Source organism: Camellia sinensis, chromosome 2 (assembly GCF_055761805.1).
Source record: "Camellia sinensis isolate YWXY chromosome 2, ASM5576180v1, whole genome shotgun sequence".
NCBI lineage: Eukaryota > Viridiplantae > Streptophyta > Magnoliopsida > Ericales > Theaceae > Camellia > Camellia sinensis.
Window position 1 is genome coordinate 102,983,773 of NC_138962.1, and position 25,223 is coordinate 103,008,995.

The 25,223-nt window shown below is 36.2% G+C and overlaps 1 pseudogene; it reads left to right on the forward strand.

Moving 5' to 3' along the window:
• Positions 1-617: 617 nt before the first annotated feature.
• Positions 618-4,052, forward strand: LOC145816588 (uncharacterized; annotated as a pseudogene).
• The last annotated feature ends 21,171 nt before the right edge of the window (positions 4,053-25,223 follow it).

Consider the following 25,223-nt stretch of genomic DNA (forward strand, 5'->3'; position numbering starts at 1 on the left):
AAGAAATGTCCAAAGCAGTTATTGAAGTCAGATTCTTAGACGTTGCATTATCTAGTAACACGTCGTCAGCTATGCTTGGATAGTAAAAGGAATCAGGAACTGTAACAAAACTAATATCCAAGGTGAAGGAATCAAGGTCAAGCTTGTTCTTCATCTCTAAGAGTGCTGGAAGGCTTGGGAGCATGACATGACTCATAAACAATCACGTGAGTGATGGAAAAACAAGTCTCGAAGCATCAATCAACAATTGTGAGCAACGATTAATCTCAAGAGATTTACCACAAGGAAGATCATTGGGTAATCTTCCAACAAGTTCGGGACATCATTCAATTTTAAGAGATTTTAAACAAGGAAGATAATTGGGTAATCTTCCTTTGAGTCTCGTACACAATATGATGGAAAGTTCACTGAGCTGATCGAACAGCTAAACTCCCTCGATGTCAAAAGTAGACCAATCCTCCCATTTGGCATATTCACAAAGCTCAATCTCTCTAGAGAGGGGAAAAGTTTGTCACCACATTGCTGCCCACAGAACTCACAACCGAGGCTCTTTATTGCATTCATTCCTTCAATGTAAAGGTGTTTAGGTGAGGGTCGTTGTCCAAGAAGCAGCAAAGATGTGCAATATTTTGCAATATTCTAATCAAATAGACACTATTTCAGAGAACGAAGCATCTCCCACCCATTTAGATAATCTGGAATTACCAACAGATGGGAAGTCGTTCCAACAAATTGCGAGGTCTTATCATGTCAAGCACATTGATATCAATTTTGTCATTCTGTGGACTATGAGAGACATCCCATTCTTGTGATTACTCTTTTAACTTCTCCTTAGATATTAAATTGGCATTCCTTACATCCTTACCAGAACTTACATTCTCCAGTTTTGATATGTGTATTGCCCCACGAATGTGTGATTAGTTTTTCAACTCTCCTATTTTATGCTCACTACCTTTACCCACGATGAAATTTGACAATGTTTGTAGCTTTGTTAATTTACCTGTCTGTAGCGGCATCTCTTCTAATGATTGAATATTCGCACCGGTCATATCAAAATGGTGTAGGTTCACCAGGTTTCCCATGTTTGGAGGCAACTTCTCAAGTTGATGACAAGATTTCAAAAACAAGACTTGTAAATTGTAGAGTCATTACTGAGTCAGGTAATTTTCCAATCCAAGAATGGGATACATCGAGATACCGTAGATGCTTTAGATCTCCAATAGAATCTGGTAGTTCATCTATCCGAAAACTACACAAATGTAATTCAAGTAAGCACATTAACACTAGCAACAAATCATGAAGTAAGTACCTCGTTATGTAGTTGTAAATATGCGGCAAAAACTCTAAGAAGGTTCGTAAGCATCTGGCATCATCGAAAGCTTTGAATTTTTTTTTATTCTGTCATATTCACTAGCAACATAAGATGAATGTCAAGCTTTGTCTGAAATTTTCTTCTACTTGCCACCCTCTAAATTATTCTCCAACCTAAAATAGATGTCCCCTGTAATTGCGTGAGCCAAATCATTGATGAGGTCATGGATTATGAATAGCAATTTATTACGACTTGACGATTGGAAAAATGACCTCGACACCAATTCGTGAAAATACCTGTGTCCTACATCTTCTATTTGTTCTCCACCTTCTGGGTGTTCAATTAAACCTTCTGCCATCCATAGCAAGACTAATTCATCCTCCCCAAATTTGTAAATCCTTTGGGACAATTGCACAATAATCAAAGCACCTCTTCAAATGGGAAGGGAGATGAAGACAGCTCAATTTGAGTGATGGGAGAATGCGGCTTTCCTCGTTTGGTAAATCCCATATATTGCTAGTTAGTAACATTTTCAATTCATGCTCATTTTGTTAACAACATAATAAGCCACCGAGGGCCCTTGCTGCCAGTGGCAAGCCTCCGCACTTAGCAACAATTTGCCTACCAATTGATTCCAATTCTGGATGTTCGCTAATATGTATATTCTTGAATGCATGATGGAAAAATTTTAACTAACAAAGATTAGGTGATAAGCTTGGCAAATTGTGATATTTAATCGTCTTCATCTTTTTCACAACAGCTGCGATTTGTGTTGTCACAATGATTTTAGTGTTGGAAATACTTCTCAAGCTCTTCATTGAAAAGAAATGGTGAATTTAAATTTTGGATTTTTTGGATTCTGATTTGGTTTACATTCTAATTTCGATGTTTTGGACTTCTATTTGTGTTTCTTAATCAAACACTGAATCTAATCACATTGACTTTTCCAGTTTTTTTTTTTTTGGAAAATTTTACATACATACTTGTGAATATATGTGAATTTGAGCCCTGTTCTGGTTCAAGATTGACAAGTTATGAACTTATAAAGCATCTCCAATCCTTCATCAATATTTTCACCTAATTCAAATTTGATGAAAAAATGGCTACAGTTGTGCTCTCCTACCATTTTATCAAATCCGTATGAAATCAAGGAAGATAATTATTTTCACCAAAATCAAAGATGAAGCAAATCCTTCACCAAATTCCCAACAGTCATATTTTACTCAAATTTGATGAGATTTTATAAAGAGTAAGGATTGGAGATGGTTTTCTTTGATAAAAAATTGGTAAAATAGGTTTTTTAGGACAAGTTTGTAAATTTGCAAAAGATTTGATGGAAAAAAGAGAGTAAGGATTAGAATGTTTCATATCAGATCAAGCTTATCACGAAATTTTCAACTCAAATTTGATGGAAAAAGAAGTGTAAGGATTGGAGATGCTCTAATCACATTAACTATGTTTCTTTTATTTGGCAATCAGTAATGTGATTGAGCTTTTCCAAGAACTTTCAGATTCAAGGGCATATCACACTATGAAGGAGATGAATCAAACAACCACATAGCTCTGCCTTGTCCTGGTGAGCTCCTCGTAGAAGAGCATCACAGCAACTATGGGGAACCCTGGGCTAGAGGGCAAGATGTGTTTGAATTCCTTGCAGAGTCTATTCACCTTGCCCCAGATGCTCGTGTTCTTGAATTGGATTTGGGACACTTCATGTAGGCCAGCATTTCATACGGTACCTGAATCCAGGAAACTTCCATTGTCTTGAAAGAGATGAGCTTTCTTTAATGTCTGTGCTTAGGTATTAACTTCCATCCCAAGGATTATTGCAAAAGCGGCCTCTGATTGTGAAAGGTGAAGATATGGATTTCAGTAAGTTTGGTTCTGGAATGTATGATTTGATCTACGCTAGTGCTGTTTTCCTTCACATGCCTGATAACCATGTTTGGGTTAGATTGGAGAGATTAGCAAAGAAACTAAAACCTCATGAAGGTCGAATCTTTGTGTCGCACAACATAAAATTCTGCTCACGCTTGGGTGGAGATGAGTGTACAAAGAGATTAAACAGACTAGGGATTGAATATATTGGGAAGCACACGCATGATAGTTTACTCTTCAATCACTATGAGATTTGGTTTGAGTTTAGGCGATCTAAGGTTTAGGATCTACAAAAAATATCATCTTTTGTGGAATATACAAATGGAAGCGATGAAAGAGCAAACTGGGATGTTGTTTCTATGTTGCCTCTCATTCTTTGAGCGGCATTTTTTGAAGGTTAGGCTTTCAAATTATGGTGATAGTAGTTAGTGGAAGAGAAAGGCTGACCTGTTGACCATTGTACGGATATTTATCCTGATAATTTTTGTGTGTTTGAGACTGGTATCGGCTTTGCATTATTGAAAAAGGACTTCTGACTTGGATCTTTAAGTGGTGGCACTGGTTAGAAAGGAAATAGAGATGTGTTGTGACTGTCACACTGTGTATTTGTATTCTAAATTATTAGTGTCAATGGCATCATGACATTTGTTGTTGCAAAACTTTGTTGTGTAGAGATTGTTAGATGGACTTGTGACGTAGACCAGCAGATGACCATTCTGGGTTTTAAACTTGATAGGTTTGAGCGTGTTATTCATCCAATAAAAAAAGGTTTGAGCATGGATTTATATGTTGAATTTGTTGTATCTTTAACTCTGTTCTTACCGCTGGATAGCTCTGTTTGGTTTGGCAAGGTGATCTATTTGTTCTTTTTTTTTTTTTTTTTTTTTTTTTGTTTTGCTCGTTACAAGAGATCCTGTAGACTCTCATCGATTATTTTTTGTTCAATAAAAACAAAAAAATATGAAAAATAAAAAAATTTAATTTTGTGAAAAGTAAATCATGAGTTATAAAACCAAACATGCTGGAATTGCAAGGAACACATGCACTTGGATTGGGATTTGTCACAATAGTTTTTTTTTTGTTTTTTGGAGGATGGGACGGGTTAGAAGTGAGCATGGTTTGATTTGTGAGTAAACCATTATCTACAATTTTAAGAAATTTGAAACCAAATTGAACTATGAAAAACTCGAGAAAGCAATCCAAACAGAACCATGAAAATGCAGAACAATTCGGTTTGGAACTATATTTTTATAAATGTTGTCGTCATTCATAATATGATCACAACTTGCTCAAATATCAAGTAATATATTATGATTTTATAAATAAAATTATTTAAATGATTGTTAGAATGAAATCTATCATTATACAAAAATACACTTGCAAGAAGAGAGGCTTAACAATTTATAACAACTTATAAATATGTACTCAAGTGAGAATTATAATTTATAGTAGTGTTATACAAACTGAAAAATTAAACTCGCGTTCTACACCTAATAATGTGGCAATTAATTAAAATATTTAAGGCAACTCTCTCTGTTATATTTTTTTAATTATCAACCAATTATCTTTCTTACACATTATTAGATCTATAAAATAGGTCTAAAATTGGGTCTGTATATTATTTTTCTTTTAGAAATTACATTAGTGGAGGAGTTGGATTATCTCCGGTTGGCTAGCTCAATTGGACGGTCCAGTTCGACCCATTATGGGCCTATTATTAGGTCTTGTAATTCAAATTTTTTAATATGTAAGAATCATCGAGTACTTCATCTCTGTAAAAATTTACATTAATCGGATATCAGTAGCCACCTGATCATATCACATTTGTATGAACAATTTATTTTTCAAATCATAATTACCGTTGATACAATTTTGATCTAATAAAGTAACTATCTATATCCGATCAATGTAATTTTTTACAAAGATGAAGTACTCAACGAGCTCTACATTTTGATAGTTCAAATCATTGATGTGGGTTTTTGTGGACGTGGACTCTGTGGTTAGTCCACGGAATCCTAACAACATCTTCCAGTCCGATTTCAGACAGGAGAAAAACCACCACCGGTAGTGGATATATATGTTTTCATATAGAATTCAAGCAGATATTATTGCCTTTGCCTACCAAAATGGTTTTAATAGATATATAAGGTAAAGGCTCATTTTTTTAAAAATAAATTTAGAATTGTGTTCTTGGTTCCCCCATTCGAGTGTAAATTAATCATATAATCTGGACAAACGAGAGGGGCAAGTCAAATTTGAGTTAGACATGTAAGCAGACCCACTGCCACCTAGGCTAGTACTAAAATCAAGTTTTATTAACGAGTGTACAAAGAACATTGACTAAAATAGTTTAAAATAATTATATAATTTTTGTAACATATATATATATTTGTAGAATGTTGTAGTTATGTTAAGTGGTAACCATTACCTTATAATTTATTTATTTTTTTGGACTTTTCAATAGTTATGGGTTGCATTTAACCTTATAGTTATATAATTGGGACTTTCTCCTCATTGTTTGGAGTCTTGATTGATGAGTTAACATGTTGGTTGGATAAGATTAAACTAAGAATGTCAAATTCAATTTTTTTTATTTATTTATTTTAAGTAGTGTTCACTCTTTTGCTTTTTTCTTTCTTCACATTTTGAATCTTGATGCGAGGTTAGAACTATTGAAAAACTTATTTGTGGGACCTCAACTTAGACACAAAATTGACCATATTTCGTTTCCGAACACGAGAGATACACCTATTTCAAGTCATCCAGCAAAAGCTGTCTAGTCAAATCTACACAAGCGGATTTCGCGAGAAAGCCATTTTTTCCCTAAGTTGATCCGCACGAGCGGATTTTGCGGGTCCAAATATTGATTTCTATGCCCTTTTCACTCAAATAAGATCCTTCTCTCTCTTTTTGACCATTTCTCATCACTCTCTCTCTCTCTCTCTCTAACTTCTCTTTTCTCTGCCTTCCCTCTAAACTCTCACCAAATTACACATTTTCTTCGATTTATGAAGATCAAACGAGATTTTAATACAAAAATGGCAAGCGTCTCGAGAGCTATGTTTTGACTGGTGGAGACCAAATTCTGGCAAAGTTGATTTTTAGAGTTTTCTCCTCTTCTTTCTTTGAGGTAAGAATTTTTTTGCTCCTTTTCAATACCTCGTTATAGATAAACATGTGATAGTTTTTATTGCATTAAAAAATTGATTTGTTGGATATTTTTGAAAAGCATGTGATGAGGGTTAGGATTTTATGATCTAGAGTTAAATCTTGTGTTTTATTGTCAATATATGAGATTGTATATTTGAGGAAAATGTTTAAAAGAATTAGAGTAAGCCCTAATTAATTATTTATGGGTTATGAGAAAGAGGGAAAAATTAATTATTTGATTTTATTTGAACAATATGGGGTATTGTGTATTACATTGTGAAAATGGGTATGTAAGAAAATAAAGAAAGTCATCATGAAATTTAATTTGTGTTAATTGTTATCTATGGTTTTATAATTGTTAAGTTGTAATAATTGTTAAAAAAATGAAATTTTGGAGAAATAAAAAGGGTGTTGATAAATGTTGTGTGTATGAAAGATTTTTGGATTGGTTAATCTCATTTATGAGGATTGTGATGAAAACTCTCAAATCCATTGGTTATTTATTTGTTTGAGAGATGGGATTAATTTGTCTTACATATGTGTTGGATTATGAAAATAAATGACTAGTACAATTTTGATAATTAATGAGAAAGGTGAGACAATTTGTTGTGGTATTGGGAGTTTGAAGAGAAGGTAAGATAAATTTTGGAAATCAATAAAACATTTATATATACTTTTGTGAAATGAGAAGAGAAGCTGGCGATTTTTTCTTTAAAACAAGTGAATAATTGTATTCGTGATGAATTACTACTTGTTTAACCAAATTTGAATATTTTGAATTAAATCATAAAGGCGGGATGGTAGTGATGGAAGATACTTCAATTATAAGTTTTGAAAACAGCGTGAATTGCAAGTTGAATTAACTGGAGTTGAAAGATGAAAGTTATGTAATGTATAAATGTTGATAAAATCTAAATCAAGAGGATGAAATTGAATTCATAGACTTGGTACCTATTATTTATGAGACTGTGTCCTTGGCCATCTGTAAAGGATGGTATTAACGTTGTTAAATAATTTGTGAAATTTGGAATAATGTGCCAATTGTTAAGTTGAATGAAAATGCTCATTGATATGGGTTTCTCTCCCCTCCGGATTTGCGCCCGATAAAGTTTGGTGCTTTGATATGGGTTCCTCTCCTCTTCAGTTCGTACCCGGTAAAGTCTGAACGGGTTCCTCTCCCCTCCGGCTTGAGGTTCGGTAAAGTTTGGCGCTTTGAAATGGGTTCCTCTCCCCTCTGGGTCGCACTCGGTAAAGTGGGTTGTGATGGTTATGGCTTGATGAAACCAGGGTCCGTTATGTGTTAATTACGCATTGTGTATTTTCATACTTGGGTTGTGATAAGAAGGGATGCATGATTGGTTTTCCGTGCTTGTGACTGGTAAAATATCGTGATGCGTGTTGACATGTCTATTGTTGCTTATATATATATATATATATGTATATGTATTTGTGAAAATTCATTTTACACTTGTGCTTAAGACCATAATATATAGTAATTGCCTTTGTAGCCATAATGAGTTGGAATGTAGGACGAGTATATTGTTTAGATCGATCTTAGGAAATTGTGGTACTGTGATGAATGGTGGAGATTTCTTTTAAATGCAAATGAAAAGTTTTGAAAGGTAATAATTGGCCTTTGTTTCTTGTTATGTTAAAGAGAATCTTTTGAAAAATTGTATTTATGTAAGTATATTTTGAAGGATGAAATGTCACATATCCTATATATGTGTGTGTGTGTGTGTGGAGCATTCATAATTCTAGCTATCTATATGTTGCTATTGTTTAGGATTATTGGGATTCTTACTGGACCTTTGTGTTCATCCCACGTTGCTAATTATTTTTCAGGTATGGAGTGAAGAGTTGCTCGAGACTTGAATCATGTTAATTGTTGGCCATGGGGCCTTCTAAATACAGGCAAAATGCCAATGTGTTGTAAAAAGGGTTAATCCCTTTTATATATTTCATTATTTTGTAATTGATAACATAACGCCTGTGGGCGTGTATTGTATTTCATTACATGTATACGAGAGAGAACATTGTAATTTATTTCTTCCTAAATATCTTTGATAGTTATTATTATTGAGATAATCTGACTTAAAGAAAAAAGGTAATATTATCTGAATAACAAAAGTTGGGGCGTTACAATGTACAACTAATTTAAACTTAAAAACAAGTGCCAAAATCAACAATGTTTAGGAAATCAGATAGGATTGACCGGTTCATCTAGACCTCTAAAACCGTTTAATGCCCAAAAATGGTCATATTTGTGAGAACCGAAAAACTCTCTAGTTGAACATGTAGTGGGTCATCACAACCGGCCGAATTTAAAGAATTGAAGATTCAATGCATAAGAAACAAGCACTCTAACTACTAAGCTATCAACACAATTGTTGACAATGTAATAAGTATATATATTATATATTCAATATTATCTTAATTATTTTTATTAAAAATCAATGTACAAAAACATAAAATAAATTCTAAGAAATATTTTTTTTGATAATTGTTTATTATTTATTATTTTGGAATTTTAATATTTATATTTTCTATATTTATAAATTTTAATATATTTATGACATCATGGTTCAATTCTAATTCACCCACAATTGAACCAATGACTTGTTTGCTCGGTCACTTTTTCGGTTTTCTCACTGGTCTGATTTTCAAAATATTAAAAAGCAGTCGTTAACAAAATTCTTAAGATTATGATAATAGTTTAATTAAGGGTTTGTTTGAGAAATAACTTTTTTAGTGATTTTTTATCTAAAATATAAGGTGTAAAAAATAAAAAATAATAATATTTGAGAATGGCTTTTTGAATTTTCGAATCTTTAACTTTTTTATGACTTTTTGATATTTTTTAACTTTTTAATTAATTTAGCAACCCCTCAAACAAGGCCTAAACAATAAAGTTCACTTACCTAAATCAAACAATTTCACTTACCATTTAAAAAAAAAAAAAAAGATTTTTGAAATTTTGACTGTGCTAGACTTACCATTTAATTTATGAGGATTGACTTAATAGTGGTATGGTATTACCATTTTTGGGGGAAAACTGTAAGAACCCACATTTTTCATCTTAACCATGTTCATGAGCATTTGTATGATTGTGGTTTGTTAAGCTTGCATGTGTGTGTTCGTGACTTGTCCTACCTAAGTGAACGAGATCCACGCCTTGATTTGTTACCTTTGTGATTTGTCTAAGTGTTATGTGCTTGCCGAAGTTACGTTTAGCCGACGCTATGCCTAGATCAATCCAAGCCGAGGTCATTCTCAGTCTAGAAGTACCCTGGAACCCCTTGTCGACCTCCGTTCTTGCCTTGCCACATTAGCCGAGATGTTACCTTGCACACAAGTGATCTCGTCCTGGAGTGGTACGACCTAGGCCGAGGTGTGGCGCATCTAGGCCAAGATGCGGCACAGCTTAGTCAAGTGTTGTCCTTCCTAGCCGAGGTCATTGTCACCTTAGTTACCGAAGTCCTTTTATTAGCCGATGTCACCTCTTGCCGGAGTGCCATTCCGTATAGCGTGTTAGATACGCCTCGTTATTAGCCAATGTCATTGCCTCGTCAGAATGCCCATACCGCTTTGCTTGTTGAGCACCCTTTCCACCATGCTTTGTCTGGTCTGTCAGCCACCTTTTCAGGGTGAACCCAACCAGTCGCCGCCACGTGTCCCAACAGAGGGATTAAGCCCAGAACCGAGTGAGAACACTTATCATTTTAGTGTCATAACCTTGCCTTTTAGAGAGAGAAGTTCTAGAGTGAGAAGTAAGTCTTGAAGCTTGATTCCTTGAGATCAAACCGTTGGATCCGCGTTCTAAGGTTAGATTCTTGATCTGCTCATGATGTTCTTTATGTTTATGTTATTGCATTGCATGATTTGAAATGATTTGTAAGCCATGCATCGTTTTGAAGCTCGATTTTAGAAAGAGAAAATGACATTCATGTGTTCTTCAAGAAAAGTCTTGCTTTGATCCGAAAGTTTGCGTAAGGAATCATGTTTTTGTGTTTGTTCTTGCATGATTTCCAAGTACGGGTACCCAGGTCCATGTTTTCAAACTCATAGCACGAAAATCCCAGATTTGTGATAACAGATTTTAATCGAACATTCGTATTCTTCATGTTCTCACACTCATGTTCTTCACGCTCATCAGCAGAAGGGAACCCAGAGTTTCCCTACCTCTTTTCCTTGCATGTGGCCCTCGGGAACACACCTCGGCAAGGAGGTGTGGAACCTCGGCTTAGACCTGGATGGTGCCCAGTATGTTTTCCAAAAACCATTTGCATGCATGTTGGACTTGTTTTGAGGAATGTGTTCAAGTACGCTTTGCCATGTGATTGTAGGACTTGGACCTTGCTTGACCCCCGACGTTTGAAGAATTATGTGAGTGGTATTTTTAATAAAGCTATGTTACACTTGTTTTGATAAATCTTGTTTTGCCTTGTCTTGAAAAGTATTTGATCTAGCATGAATGACTATCCCTAATTGTATATCAAGCACTATCTTGTTTTGATGACATTTCTTGAAAGTCCTTAGCTGCAGGGGACTATAATGCAACTGCACTCTTGTCTTGACAGTCCTTAGTGCTAGAGGACTCTAAACTTTCGCAGCACAGCTTGTCTTGACAGTCCTTAGTGCTAGAGGACTCTAAACTTTCGCAGCACAGCTTGTCTTGACAGTCCTTAGTGCTAGAGGACTCTAAACTTTCGCAGCACAGCTTGTCTTGAAAAGTCCTTAGTTGCAGGGGACTATAATGCAACTGCACTCTTGTCTTGATATGTCATCACCCCTTGAAATAAGTAGATGTTATTAACATCCAAGGAACTTGAAAGCCGGCAAATGAACTTGATTTCCCTCTTGATCGTAAAGTATACTATGTATTGTTTTGAAAGAAATCTTGGATATCAATCATGCAAAACCTTTATTTCTAATATCATTCACTGAGTATCCAAGCTCACCCTCTCTATATATATGTAGGTGATGAACAAGAAGGCATTGAGGCCTAGACGTGATGCCGATGTATTTTTGGGTGCATTGCCGACATGTTTTGGATTTGCGTTTTGCATCGTCTTGAAGATTATGCTTCTCGGCTTATGTTTCTTTTGTTTGTTTTAGCATATGTCGGCTTGAGAAGCCTTTTGGTCAGGATGTATTTTGTATCTCATTCTTGTTGTATCTAAATTGTAAGACTTGTAAAGATGCTTGATGTATGACATTCCATTGGACTTATGCACGGCTCTCATGGACTACTCAGTTTTATATGTATATTTTGCTTCCGCTCTTGTAAGCCCCATATTTCATACTCTGATTGTGTGTGATTTCTGTAAGACGGCCTTCGGTAACCACGGGTTACTGGCCATCACGGCACCAAACTACTAGGGGCGGTTTGGGGGCATGACAGATTGGTATCAGAGCACAAGTTCCTTATAGTACGTTAATCACACACCTCGAGTCCTAAAGAGCATAGGATTTCCCTTAGAATGATGTTAGGATTGCATCATATTGCTTGCTACTTGACAAGGTGTGCATCATCTCGGCGTGAACATTTTGTTATATCAGCATAATTATATTCTCTTGCATGCATGTTCCTTTGTTCATTTTGTTTAAGTGTCACACCCTGCATACTCCCAGCATCATGAGGAGAGGTAGACCTCCAGTTGACCGAGATCATTCAGAAGATAGATTGGAGAGACTGGAAAGGTTAGTGGAAGGTTTGGTTCGTGAGCAGAGACAACCTAGGCAACAGGATACTGGTACAACTTCCACGCTGGCCGAGCAGACGAATGGCCGTTATACAGCTCCACCCCCTCCAGTGCCACAAGTGCCCTTACAACAGGCTTTGTATGGGAACGACACGATAACCCTAATCAGAGAGTTCAAGAAAATGAAACCGCCGAGATTTCAAGGAGGCATAGAACCAATGAAAGCCGAGGCATGGGTTCTAGAGATAGAGAAGTTGTTTGAGATCTTTCCCAGTACAGACGCCCCGAAGGTATCTCTGGCAGCATTCACATTAGACGACGATGCTCGTAGGTGGTGGATGATGGTCCGAGAAAGCAATCCGGGTTTGACTTGGGCAAAATTTTTGGAGTTGTTCTACAACAAGCATTTCCCCCTTAGCGTCCGAGACCGAAAGACCACGGAGTTTCAGAATCTGACACAGGGGAACAAGACAGTGGCAGAGTATGACCGTGCCTTTACTGAATTGGCGAGGTATGCGCCTCACATGGTTGATGACGACTACCGGAAGGCAAGAAAGTTTGAAAGTGGGTTGCGTGGACCGATACAAGACCGCGTCAACATGCTCAATATGCCGACGTACGCCGGAGTGCTAGACAAGGCTATCCTAGCTGAAGCTAACTTGAACCGATACCAGAGTTCGAGTGAGGGCCAAAGAAAGAGGCAGAATTATGATAATCGCCGAGTTCCGTTCAGTGCCAAGAAGAAGATCAATGTGGACAGTTCCAGCAACTCAAATCAGGAAGGGGCTGCTAAGCCGTTGTGTACGAGTTGTGGGAAGCTGCATTTTGGGGTCTGCCGTTGGGCGACAGGGGCTTGCTATGAGTGTGGCGAGATAGGCCATCGTGTGAAAGACTGCCCGAAAGCAAGGACCGATGATGGAAAGAGGAATGGAAGCACCTCGGGCTCTGTGCAGAAGAATAACATGAGGGGAATACAGGCGAGACAGGGCAGAGTTTTTGCATTAGTGCCAGGAGACGCCCAGAATGCTGAAGCAGTGGTGTCAGGTACCATTTCAATTTGTTCTCAAGATGCATACGTATTGATTGATTCGGGTTCTACGCATTCGTTTGTATCTACTTTATTCGCCGAGAAGTTGGATAGGGGACTAGAACCCCTTGATTATGCATTATCTGTGTCAACTCCCTCTGGGAGAAATATGATTGTCGCATCCATTTATAGGGCGTGTGTTATTACGATTGAGGGAGTAAAGTTGTTAGTCGATTTAATGCCCTTGAGCATGACTCATTTCGATGTCATATTGGGGATGGATTGGTTGGTAGCGAATCATGCATCCATTAATTGTGTTACTAAGAGCGTCACCTTGAAGACCCCAGATCTCGCCGAGATCGTTTTCCAGGGTAAAGGAGTAGTACCCCCACCTTACTTGATTTCATCTATGAAAGCCTGCAAGTTGGTCCGGAAGGGATGTCAAGGTTATTTGTGCAGTATACTAAGTGATTTGAATGGAAGTATGGAGTTAGCCGACATACCTGTTGTGGAAGAATTTCCCGACGTCTTTCGAAAAGAGCTACCTGGTCACCTAGTCGATAGGGAGATAGAGTTTACTGTGGACATCTTGTCAGGAACACAACCCATCTCCAAAACACCCTACAGAATGGCCCCAGCCGAACTTAGAGAACTGAAGTCGCAATTACAAGAATTGTTGGACAAAGGATTTGTTAGGCCGAGCACTTCGCCGTGGGGAGCACCCGTTCTATTTGTCAAGAAAAAGGATGGCACACTTCGTCTTTGCATTGACTATAGAGAACTTAATAAGGTGACAATCAAGAATAAGTACCCATTGCCTAGAATCGACGATTTGCTTGATCAACTACGAGGAGCACGAGTCTTTTCCAAGATTGACCTTAGGTCGGGCTACCACCAGTTGAAGGTTAAAGCCGAGGACATTGAGAAAATTGCTTTTCGGACAAGATATGGCCACTACGAATTTTTGGTAATGCCCTTCGGAGTAACCAATGCCCCAGCAGCATTCATGGACTTGATGAACAGAGTCTTTAAGCCGTACCTAGATGAGTTCGTCATTATTTTTATCGACGACATATTGATCTATTCCGGGAGTACGAGCGAGCACGAGAATCATCTGAGACTTGCCCTGCAGACCTTGAGGGATAAGAAGTTGTACGCCAAGTTAAGTAAATGCGAGTTTTGGCTTTCCAGCATTTCATTTCTAGGGCATGTGATTGATGAAGACGGTATATCAGTTGACCCCAGTAAGATTGAAGCCATTGTGAATTGGCCGACGCCGACCAACGTGTCCGAGGTTCGTAGTTTCCTGGGTTTGGCAGGATATTACAGAAAGTTTGTGAAGGATTTCTCGAGGATTGCAGTGCCATTGACACAACTAACGAAGAAGGGAGCAGCTTATGAATGGACCAATGAAAGAGAATCAGCCTTCCAGGAGCTGAAGACGAGGTTAGTTACAGCACCAGTTCTGGTACTACCATCAGCTAATGAAGAATTTCAGATTTACAGTGATGCTTCACATAAGGGTTTGCGTTGCGTGTTAATGCAAGAAGGTAAGGTCATAGCGTACGCGTCTCGACAGTTGAAGCCCAATGAAAAGAATTATCCTACCCATGACCTGGAGCTAGCTGCTGTAGTTTTTGCTTTGAAGATATGGCGTCATTACTTGTATGGAACATCCTGTCAAGTTTTCACCGACCACAAGAGTCTGAAGTACTTATTCACTCAGAAAGAGTTAAATATGAGGCAGAGAAGATGGCTCGAGCTGTTGAAGGACTATGACATGCAGATTCAGTATCACCCAGGTAAGGCAAACTCTGTAGCCGACGCTTTGAGCAGGAAGTTAGTTGGAAGTTTGGCGCGCCTGACAGCGGTTTCGGTGGAACCGACGATTATTGAGGAAACGAAGACTAGACAGAAGGAGGATAAGCTCCTCAAGAAGGTAATTGATGAATTCGTCACCAAGCCGAGGCCGGGATACACTATGGAGAATCAAGTGCTTAAGTTTGAAGGAAGATTGTGCGTGGCCGACGTACCAGAGTTAAAAAGGAGGATTTTGCAAGAGGCTCATAGTTCCAAGTTTGCCATCCATCCAGGGAGCACCAAGATGTATCGGGACGTAAAGCGGACCTTTTGGTGGCCGAACATGAAGAGAGAGATAGCCGAGTTCGTATTTCAGTGCCTGTGTTGTCAGCAAGTGAAAGCAGAACACCAGAGACCGGCAGGACTTCTTCAACCCTTGTCAATTCCTGAGTGGAAGTGGGAGCACATCTCCATGGATTTCATAGTGGGTTTGCCGAGGACGCAAAGATGTATGGATTCCATTTGGGTTATAGTCGACAGGTTTACTAAGTCAGCTCACTTTTTGCCTGTCAAGACTACATTCAATGCCGACCGACTTGCCGAATTGTACGTGAATGAGATCGTTAGACTTCATGGTGTGCCGATGTCCATTGTGTCAGACCGAGATCCGAAGTTCGTTTCCAGATTTTGGCAGAGTCTACAAAGAGCCTTGGGAACAGAGTTGAGATTTAGCACAGCCTTTCACCCTCAGACCGACGGGCAGACAGAAAGAATGATTCAGACACTCGAAGACATGCTCAGGTTGTGCGTGTTGGATTTTCAGGGAAGCTGGGAATCGCATTTGCCATTAGTGGAGTTCGCGTACAACAACAGTTATCAAGCCAGCATAGGCATGGCGCCGTATGAAGCTTTGTATGGAAGGGAGTGCAGATCGCCGATATGTTGGACTGAAATAGGAGACAAAGCTCTAATTGGCCCCGAATTGGTTCGAATGACAACGGAAAAGATCAAACTCATTCAGCAGAGGATTAAGACTGCACAGAGTCGACAGAAGTGTTATGCCGACCAAAGAAGGAGGGAGTTAGAATTTGAAATTGGGGATCATGTATTTTTGAAGGTCTCGCCGATGACAGGAGTTACGAGATTTGGGAAGAAGGGCAAACTTGCACCCCGATACGTTGGGCCATTTGAAATTCTTGAAAGGATTAACACCGTTGCTTACAGGCTTGCTTTGCCACCAGATTTGAGTCGAGTCCACAGTGTGTTCCATGTTTCGATGCTGAGAAAATATATCCGAGACCCACTGCATGTAATAGATTATTCCGGGATTGTGGTTAATGAAGATCTAGGCTACGAAGAGAAACCGATGAGGATTATTGACAGACAAGTGAGACAGTTGAGAAACAAGTCGATACCGATGGTAAAGATCGAATGGGAGAAGCATTATGGCAGGGAAGCCACGTGGGAAAAGGAAGAGGAGATGAGAATCTGTTGCCTGGAGTTATTCGTAGGTCAAGGTAACTTAAGTTTGGGGACCAAACTTCCTTAAGGAGGGTAGACTGTAAGAACCCACATTTTTCATCTTAACCATGTTCATGAGCATTTGTATGATTGTGGTTTGTTAAGCTTGCATGTGTGTGTTCGTGACTTGTCCTACCTAAGTGAACGAGATCCACGCCTTGATTTGTTACCTTTGTGATTTGTCTAAGTGTTATGTGCTTGCCGAAGTTACGTTTAGCCGACGCTATGCCTAGATCAATCCAAGCCGAGGTCATTCTCAGTCTAGAAGTACCCTGGAACCCCTTGTCGACCTCCGTTCTTGCCTTGCCACATTAGCCGAGATGTTACCTTGCACACAAGTGATCTCGTCCTGGAGTGGTACGACCTAGGCCGAGGTGTGGCGCATCTAGGCCAAGATGCGGCACAGCTTAGTCAAGTGTTGTCCTTCCTAGCCGAGGTCATTGTCACCTTAGTTACCGAAGTCCTTTTGTTAGCCGATGTCACCTCTTGCCGGAGTGCCATTCCGTATAGCGTGTTAGATACGCCTCGTTATTAGCCAATGTCATTGCCTCGTCAGAATGCCCATACCGCTTTGCTTGTTGAGCACCCTTTCCACCATGCTTTGTCTGGTCTGTCAGCCACCTTTTCAGGGTGAACCCAACCAGTCGCCGCCACGTGTCCCAACAGAGGGATTAAGCCCAGAACCGAGTGAGAACACTTATCATTTTAGTGTCATAACCTTGCCTTTTAGAGAGAGAAGTTCTAGAGTGAGAAGTAAGTCTTGAAGCTTGATTCCTTGAGATCAAACCGTTGGATCCGCGTTCTAAGGTTAGATTCTTGATCTGCTCATGATGTTCTTTATGTTTATGTTATTGCATTGCATGATTTGAAATGATTTGTCAGCCATGCATCGTTTTGAAGCTCGATTTTAGAAAGAGAAAATGACATTCATGTGTTCTTCAAGAAAAGTCTTGCTTTGATCCGAAAGTTTGCGTAAAGAATCATGTTTTTGTGTTTGTTCTTGCATGATTTCCAAGTACGGGTACCCAGGTCCATGTTTTCAAACTCATAGCACGAAAATCCCAGATTTGTGATAATAGATTTTAATCGAACATTCGTATTCTTCATGTTCTCACACTCATGTTCTTCACGCTCATCAGCAGAAGGGAACCCAGAGTTTCCCTACCTCTTTTCCTTGCATGTGGCCCTCGGGAACACACCTCGGCAAGGAGGTGTGGAACCTCGGCTTAGACCTGGATGGTGCCCAGTATGTTTTCCAAAAACCATTTGCATGCATGTTGGACTTGTTTTGAGGAATGTGTTCAAGTACGCTTTGCCATGTGATTGTAGGACTTGGACCTTGCTTGACCCCCGACGTTTGAAGAATTATGTGAGTGGTATTTTTAATAAAGCTATGTTACACTTGTTTTGATAAATCTTGTTTTGCCTTGTCTTGAAAAGTATTTGATCTAGCATGAATGACTATCCCTAATTGTATATCAAGCACTATCTTGTTTTGATGACATTTCTTGAAAGTCCTTAGCTGCAGGGGACTATAATGCAACTGCACTCTTGTCTTGACAGTCCTTAGTGCTAGAGGACTCTAAACTTTCGCAGCACAGCTTGTCTTGACAGTCCTTAGTGCTAGAGGACTCTAAACTTTCGCAGCACAGCTTGTCTTGACAGTCCTTAGTGCTAGAGGACTCTAAACTTTCGCAGCACAGCTTGTCTTGAAAAGTCCTTAGTTGCAGGGGACTATAATGCAACTGCACTCTTGTCTTGATATGTCATCACCCCTTGAAATAAGTAGATGTTATTAACATCCAAGGAACTTGAAAGCCGGCAAATGAACTTGATTTCCCTCTTGATCGTAAAGTATACTATGTATTGTTTTGAAAGAAATCTTGGATATCAATCATGCAAAACCTTTATTTCTAATATCATTCACTGAGTATCCAAGCTCACCCTCTCTATATATATGTAGGTGATGAACAAGAAGGCATTGAGGCCTAGACGTGATGCCGATGTATTTTTGGGTGCATTGCCGACATGTTTTCGATTTGCGTTTTGCATCGTCTTGAAGATTATGCTTCTCGGCTTATGTTTCTTTTGTTTGTTTTAGCATATGTCGGCTTGAGAAGCCTTTTGGTCAGGATGTATTTTGTATCTCATTCTTGTTGTATCTAAATTGTAAGACTTGTAAAGATGCTTGATGTATGACATTCCATTGGACTTATGCACGGCTCTCATGGACTACTCAGTTTTATATGTATATTTTGCTTCCGCTCTTGTAAGCCCCATATTTCATACTCTGATTGTGTGTGATTTCTGTAAGACGGCCTTCGGTAACCACGGGTTACTGGCCATCACGGCACCAAACTACTAGGGGCGGTTTGGGGGCGTGACAAAAACATTTACTAGTTAATACTTAAAAATACATTACAGTATGTTGACCAGGTCACATATGGTAATTTTGCAACAAAAGGCATTATTATAGTTACTTGTGTTTTTTAATGGATAAAAATGACTTCTTAAGTCTATAAAAAGAGCAAGAAAACCATTGTCTAATTATCTACAAACATGGGAAAACTTTTTGCCTTGTGCCTTTTGCTCTCCCTCCTCCTACTCTTCATCTCTGGTAATTATTTTCGGTTTATTTCTTAGAAAAATTATCAATAAATTGTATTTTACCCTTAAAATTATTATCTAATTATTATCTAATTTTATTAAGTCTCAATATAGACAAGTCCTATTTTTCATAAAATATTTTTTAAAAATTCATTACTGCATAATGGTGTATGTTATGGCAATTGAACCCCTCATTTAATATGAACAACAATTTCATAAATTTTTTAATCCAAGTAAAATCATATTTGTAATTGTAAAAATCATGATATTGTAAAAAAGAACATTTATTAGAAAATCCTCTTTTAAGTAATCGTATCCCAGTAAGTCCATAAGATATTCTTATATTCCAATAAATGTTATTATTTTGGATATTTGATACACCAAATCCTAATCCTCATATTTAAGATATTTTATGAACAATTTTGTCCTTACAAATATTTTTTTGAACTCTTAGTACCTTGGTGATGTGAACATTCACATTAGATAAATTTGGCAATGCGAATGTTCATGTTGACAGTGTGAATGTTCACATTGCTAATGTGAATATTAATACGCGCTTCACCCTATTATTATTAGGGATCTTTTGATAACTATGTCACCTATAAAACTTACTGAAATATAAGAAAGTAATTTGGATTAAGTGGAACATAAGTAGATGAAGAGGAATTTATGAATAAATGCCCTTTAAAAATATCATAAAGCACAATAAAAAATTACTAATAAGTTCTATTTTATTTTCAAAATTACTATTGAATTATATCACGTTTCAATATTAATTAATAAGTCATATTTTCTTTTTTATTTTATAAATTGTTATAAAAAAAAGTACAATTATTCAAAATAGTATGTTTTATTTTATTTTTATTTTTCTCAATAAAATATGAACCAAAAATTTTTCATAAATAATTTTAATTTATTTAAATTATTATAATAAAATATTTTTAATTCTTGAAATTAAATTAATTTTCATAAACAAAAGTATAAGTATAAGATTCATCAACTATCTCATGCAATGAAAAATATATAAATTTATCATAGTATTATTTGTTTATAATTTTTTAGAATTTTAATTGAATTTAACCTTTTAGATTGTTTACACTACTACAAAAATTCATAATTTGAAATAACAAAAAATTATAAATTTTATACTATAATTGTTTTGATTCAATTGTTATTTATGATTTTTTAAACATAATAATAATAATTCTTACAATTAAATTTTTTTGTTTTAATTATGTTAAAATTGTTGTTCATATTAAATGAGATGGGTAAAATTGAGATAAAATACACCATTATAAAACATGAATCTTTTTGGAATATTTTATAACAAATAAAACTTGATTCCATATTAAAATTTGATAGGACTTGATAATAATTTTGAGAGTAAAATACAATTTAATTGTAACTTTTCCTTATCTCTTTCATTTATCCTTTTTATATGCTTCATATATAATTTTATGCCCTCCATATATAATTTCAATAGTACACAAGATCACTTTTAACACAAAAATAAAACAACAATGCTATAAATTCAAAAAAATCATTCAAAAAATATCTAAAATTTTAAATGCATGGTCAAGATTCGCTACATAAATAGTCCCACGACAATTTCAAATATACATCATTAATCTATATCATTCTGAGTGAATTTCTAAAAACATTTTTTGGTACCATAACCAAAGAAGAAAAACATAAAACTTACATTTTATCTTCTCACACAACTCAAGCACTCATGTCGTAATAACACAAGCACACACCAACTTTACTAGCACACACATCACACTAATAGCTTAGACTCTATGTTAAATATTCACTCGCACAATTTATTTGTCTTCACTTTCACACATCACTCTATATATATCTATTTCTCACAGTTGTGAATTATACAGATGAAAAGATGGTGGTCATGGTGAAAGCAAAAAAATGTGATGCAGGTTGGCAATGCTAGGGTGAAGACCGTTGCAGGGAAGACTGTAAAACTCGTTACAATGGAATAGGGCGGTGCGATGATATCACTGCACCCCTAGTTCCGAAGCAATGTTATTGTGTTTACAATTGTTGATCTCTCATCTCCATATCAATGGAATGTCAAATTATTGGAATCAATAATAAGAACTTAATTTGGTAAAAAGTATTACAGTATTTCATGAACTTATGAGATGCAAGAATGGTGATATAAGTCAATTTTTTCAATTTTTCTATTTTTTTTTTTTTGATGAGAATACTTTTTGACAATATTATTCATATAACTAACATGGTTAATAAACTGAAAAAGTGTCAGAGTCAATCATTTTATTTTAACTAGAAAGCAAGATAGATTAGAACTTATAGAATGGTTATTTAGTAACCAACTAGGCCTAACCTAGTTGGCCACCATGCTTTCTTTAGGGTTTAGTCCCTAGGAAGGTCATGGATTCAATTTCCCTTAGAGGAGTTAAATTAAGAAAGTGCAAGTATTTAGCTACTTTGCCATGAGTGAGGAGGTTTTCTCCCATAGGTGATAATCTAACAATTAATATTTGCCGATAAAAAAAAAAAAGGTTATTTAGTAGTGTGATGACCAAATACAGGGTGGTGAAAACAAACTCAGTTCCTACTAAAGGAAAGAGAGAAGAAGAGGCATTTTACTACAAAACAAATCAACCTTAAAAGAGCAAGAGTCACAACATGAATCCACTAATGGAAAAATATATAAATATATATATATATATATATCAGAATTGAGACTAATGTATTTTCCTTTGCACAAAACCTAAATATATAGTAACCTATTTTGAGCATTGTATGCACTTATACAACTCTTTTCTAACTTACAATTATTATTATTATTATTGCACAATCGATAGAAGGGGGTAGAGAAAAGGTAAGTCACATTGCATAATAGTAAAACTTGAATGCAAGTAGCATGTCCTCAACCACCTGAAAACCCTTTGTCTTTTTTAACTCACAATTTACAAGTTCAAAAAAAAGGGAATATATATATATATATATATTAATCTACTATTCAGTTGTTGAAAGGGAAAATAACGTTGTGTATGATGTCATTGGTTTTTGGAAAAATTATACTAGTAGTCCCTTTAATTTTTCCATTGTATTAATTTGATTCCTGTAATTCCAATTACTCAATTTTGTGCTTTAATTTTTCAATTTGTGTCATTTTGGTCTAAATTGACGCAAATACTCCAAAATGAGAAATATATATATATATATATATATGGGTTAGATAAGATTAAGGAGCTTTAATATATTTTTGTGTTATTTCGGTAATGTAGGAGTATTTGAGCGGAGTGCAAACAGCTGCACCCAATTTTTATTGGGAAAGTAATTGAAAAGGTAACACTTTCATATATTTGAACATCCCAAATCTAGTAGAAGCATGACAAACCAAGGTTCACAAGTACGTAAATAAAAGACGAAAACGGAAGTGAAAGTTACCTGAAGCATAAAAGAGGCAGCAATTTAAACAGCCAAACAACTTTTTACATTTTCTCACATTTCTTCCCTCCTTTCTTCTCCTTCTTCTTTTTTTTTTTTTTTTCTCATTCATATCTGGTAATTTTGCATCCTCTAATGGAAAAAAAGGGTATGTTTTTTCAAGTGTTCAATTCTCACATGTGCATATAAGTACTCTTTGTTGAGTCTTCCCATAACAAACCTCCATATCATCGTGCAAAGTCATGACCATCCTCAAAAACTTCCTGCAATATAAGGAAACAAATCCATAAGTTGACAAAAGATTGAAAGTAAGATACATGAAATGCAATTGTAGTGGAGATGAGCTTGATTTTTATCCGAGAGGGAATTCATCATAAAGATGAGCTGGTGAATCATATCCAATTCTCACAACCTAATCTGTTAAAGAGGATTGCATTTCAAATAATTGTCAAACAGATTAAGATATAAAATTACTCGGTAAATGCTATCATTTAAAAACAGGATATATATGTCTTCAAAAACTTGGTGGTTGACAAAAATAACATAACCAAATTTCACTTTCAATTGAGAGCTGACATGTACTAAATATTAAATCTGAATTATAGCATTAATATGTAGATTTGTAAATGTATCTGAACATTACAGAGGGTATTCTGTCTGCAACACGAGGCTATGCATTCCACTGAAGAAAAGAAATTGGGCATTCTGCTCAAGAAAATAAATTATCTGTATATACAAGGGTTCAAATTTCAATGAAGCATATTATATTCAAATAGAAGAAACAAATAAAGAAAGACACAAGTAAAGGACCAAACTTTGTGATTTCAATAACTATTCTCTAAAGTCTTAGCTACTTTATCAGGTAAAAGATAAAATGATTTCTTCAAGTGTACATTGCAAATGCATAGTGAGATGAGTTTGATTTTTACCCCAGAACTCATCATAAAGATGAGCTGGTATCATCCCAACCTTTCATATCCGATTCCCACAACTTAATCTGTTAAACAAAGTTACATTTCAAATCATTGTCAAACAGATTAAGATAAAATTCACTTGGAAAATGTTATCATTTAGGATAAATGTATTCAAGAACTTGATGATTCACAAAAATAGCATAACCAAATTCACTTTTGATTGAGAGCTGACATGTACTAAATATTGAATCTGAGTAGTAGTAGAAATATTTGGGTTTTTAAATGTATCTTTTAACATTGAGAAAAATATAAACCTGATTAGTAACATTTTAACATTTTTCTGGTACCGAGGCTATTCTCTCTACAGCATGAGAATCTGCATTTTCTGCTGAAGAAAAGAAATTATCTGCAGATACAATGGCGGAAATTTCAAAGAAGAAAATTATATTCTTATAGAAGAAACAAACAAGAAAATTTGAAAGTATATTTGATGGAACATACAACATATACGAGCAACAATATTCACATATTACATTTAAGTGGTAAAGATAGTCCTACATAATGATCCAAATCATCCGTATTCCGATAGGTCAATATTTCGCTCTTAATTATAACTTGATAAACACTGTTTATTATCAACACCTCCCATCTCCCCTCCATTTCCCCAAACACACACACCTAAGAAGCATGGATACGAACACGCGACACGACACGAACACGCCGACACGCTAATTTTCAAAAAATACAGAACACGACACATGGGGTACACGCATAAAATATATAATTCTATATATATTTATTATATTTTATATATATGGATATATCATTCAAAGATAATGAAAAATGCAATATAACACTAACTCCTATAAATTTATATGGTTTTTGTTTTATTTTGTATCTTAAATTATTTTGTTCAAACTTATAATTAGTTTCACCTGTGTCTAATTGATGGACATGTATGTTTAAGCGATAAACACGTGTGTCCTCCAAGTGTCCAAAGAGTGTCCGGATCTTTAAGAAAAATTAAAAAACAGGACACGTTTTGAGGAGTGTCCAACACGTGTCGGGGAAGTGTCTGAAGAGTGTCGGTGTCCAACACGGACACGACACGGATACCTCACCTTCTTAGAAGTGTCCGTGTTCGTAGACACACACACAAACATACATACCAAAATAAATAAATAACAAAAAACCACCCAGAAAAGAAAAACAAAAGAGAATTATTTATCAAAAGAAGAAAACAAAACAAAAGTTGTCGATAGAATATTTGAATGAACATGACGGGGATGGCTATTTAAAAATAGTAGCATTGGTCTCTTTTAATTGAGGGTCCTAGAAGAAGACTGGAGAATCAGATAGGCCTAACCTTCAGCATTATTTTTATAAAGTGGCTGCTCTCAATTTTGAACCTTCGTTCTCACACTTAGCACCCTGAGCATTTATCTCTGCACCAAGCAATGCCCCAATATTGGCTTTCAAAGCACCCAAGGCTGCAGGCAAGAGATTCCTATGCATTCGCAATGTACACTTGTTTCCTATGACAGAACATCCAGAAGTCAAGAGAATTTGCTTAATAACAAATAAAATGAAATTAGTAACCAAACAAAAGCTTTTTTAAATAAAAACACCAGTAAAGGATCAAACTTTATGATTCCTTTTACTATTAGTGTAAATCAAGCTACTCTATCAGGTAAAAGATGAAATGGTTTTTTCGAGGGTCCTGCTAATGATAGCCTTCAGGGCTGTCAATAAGAAGCACATAAGGCTAAAGTATTTATAATCTCAATACATGTTTCACATATCTCAAAATTTTTTTACATATTTTTATATACCTTTTACACATTTCAATACTTTTTTTTATACATTTTTTAACA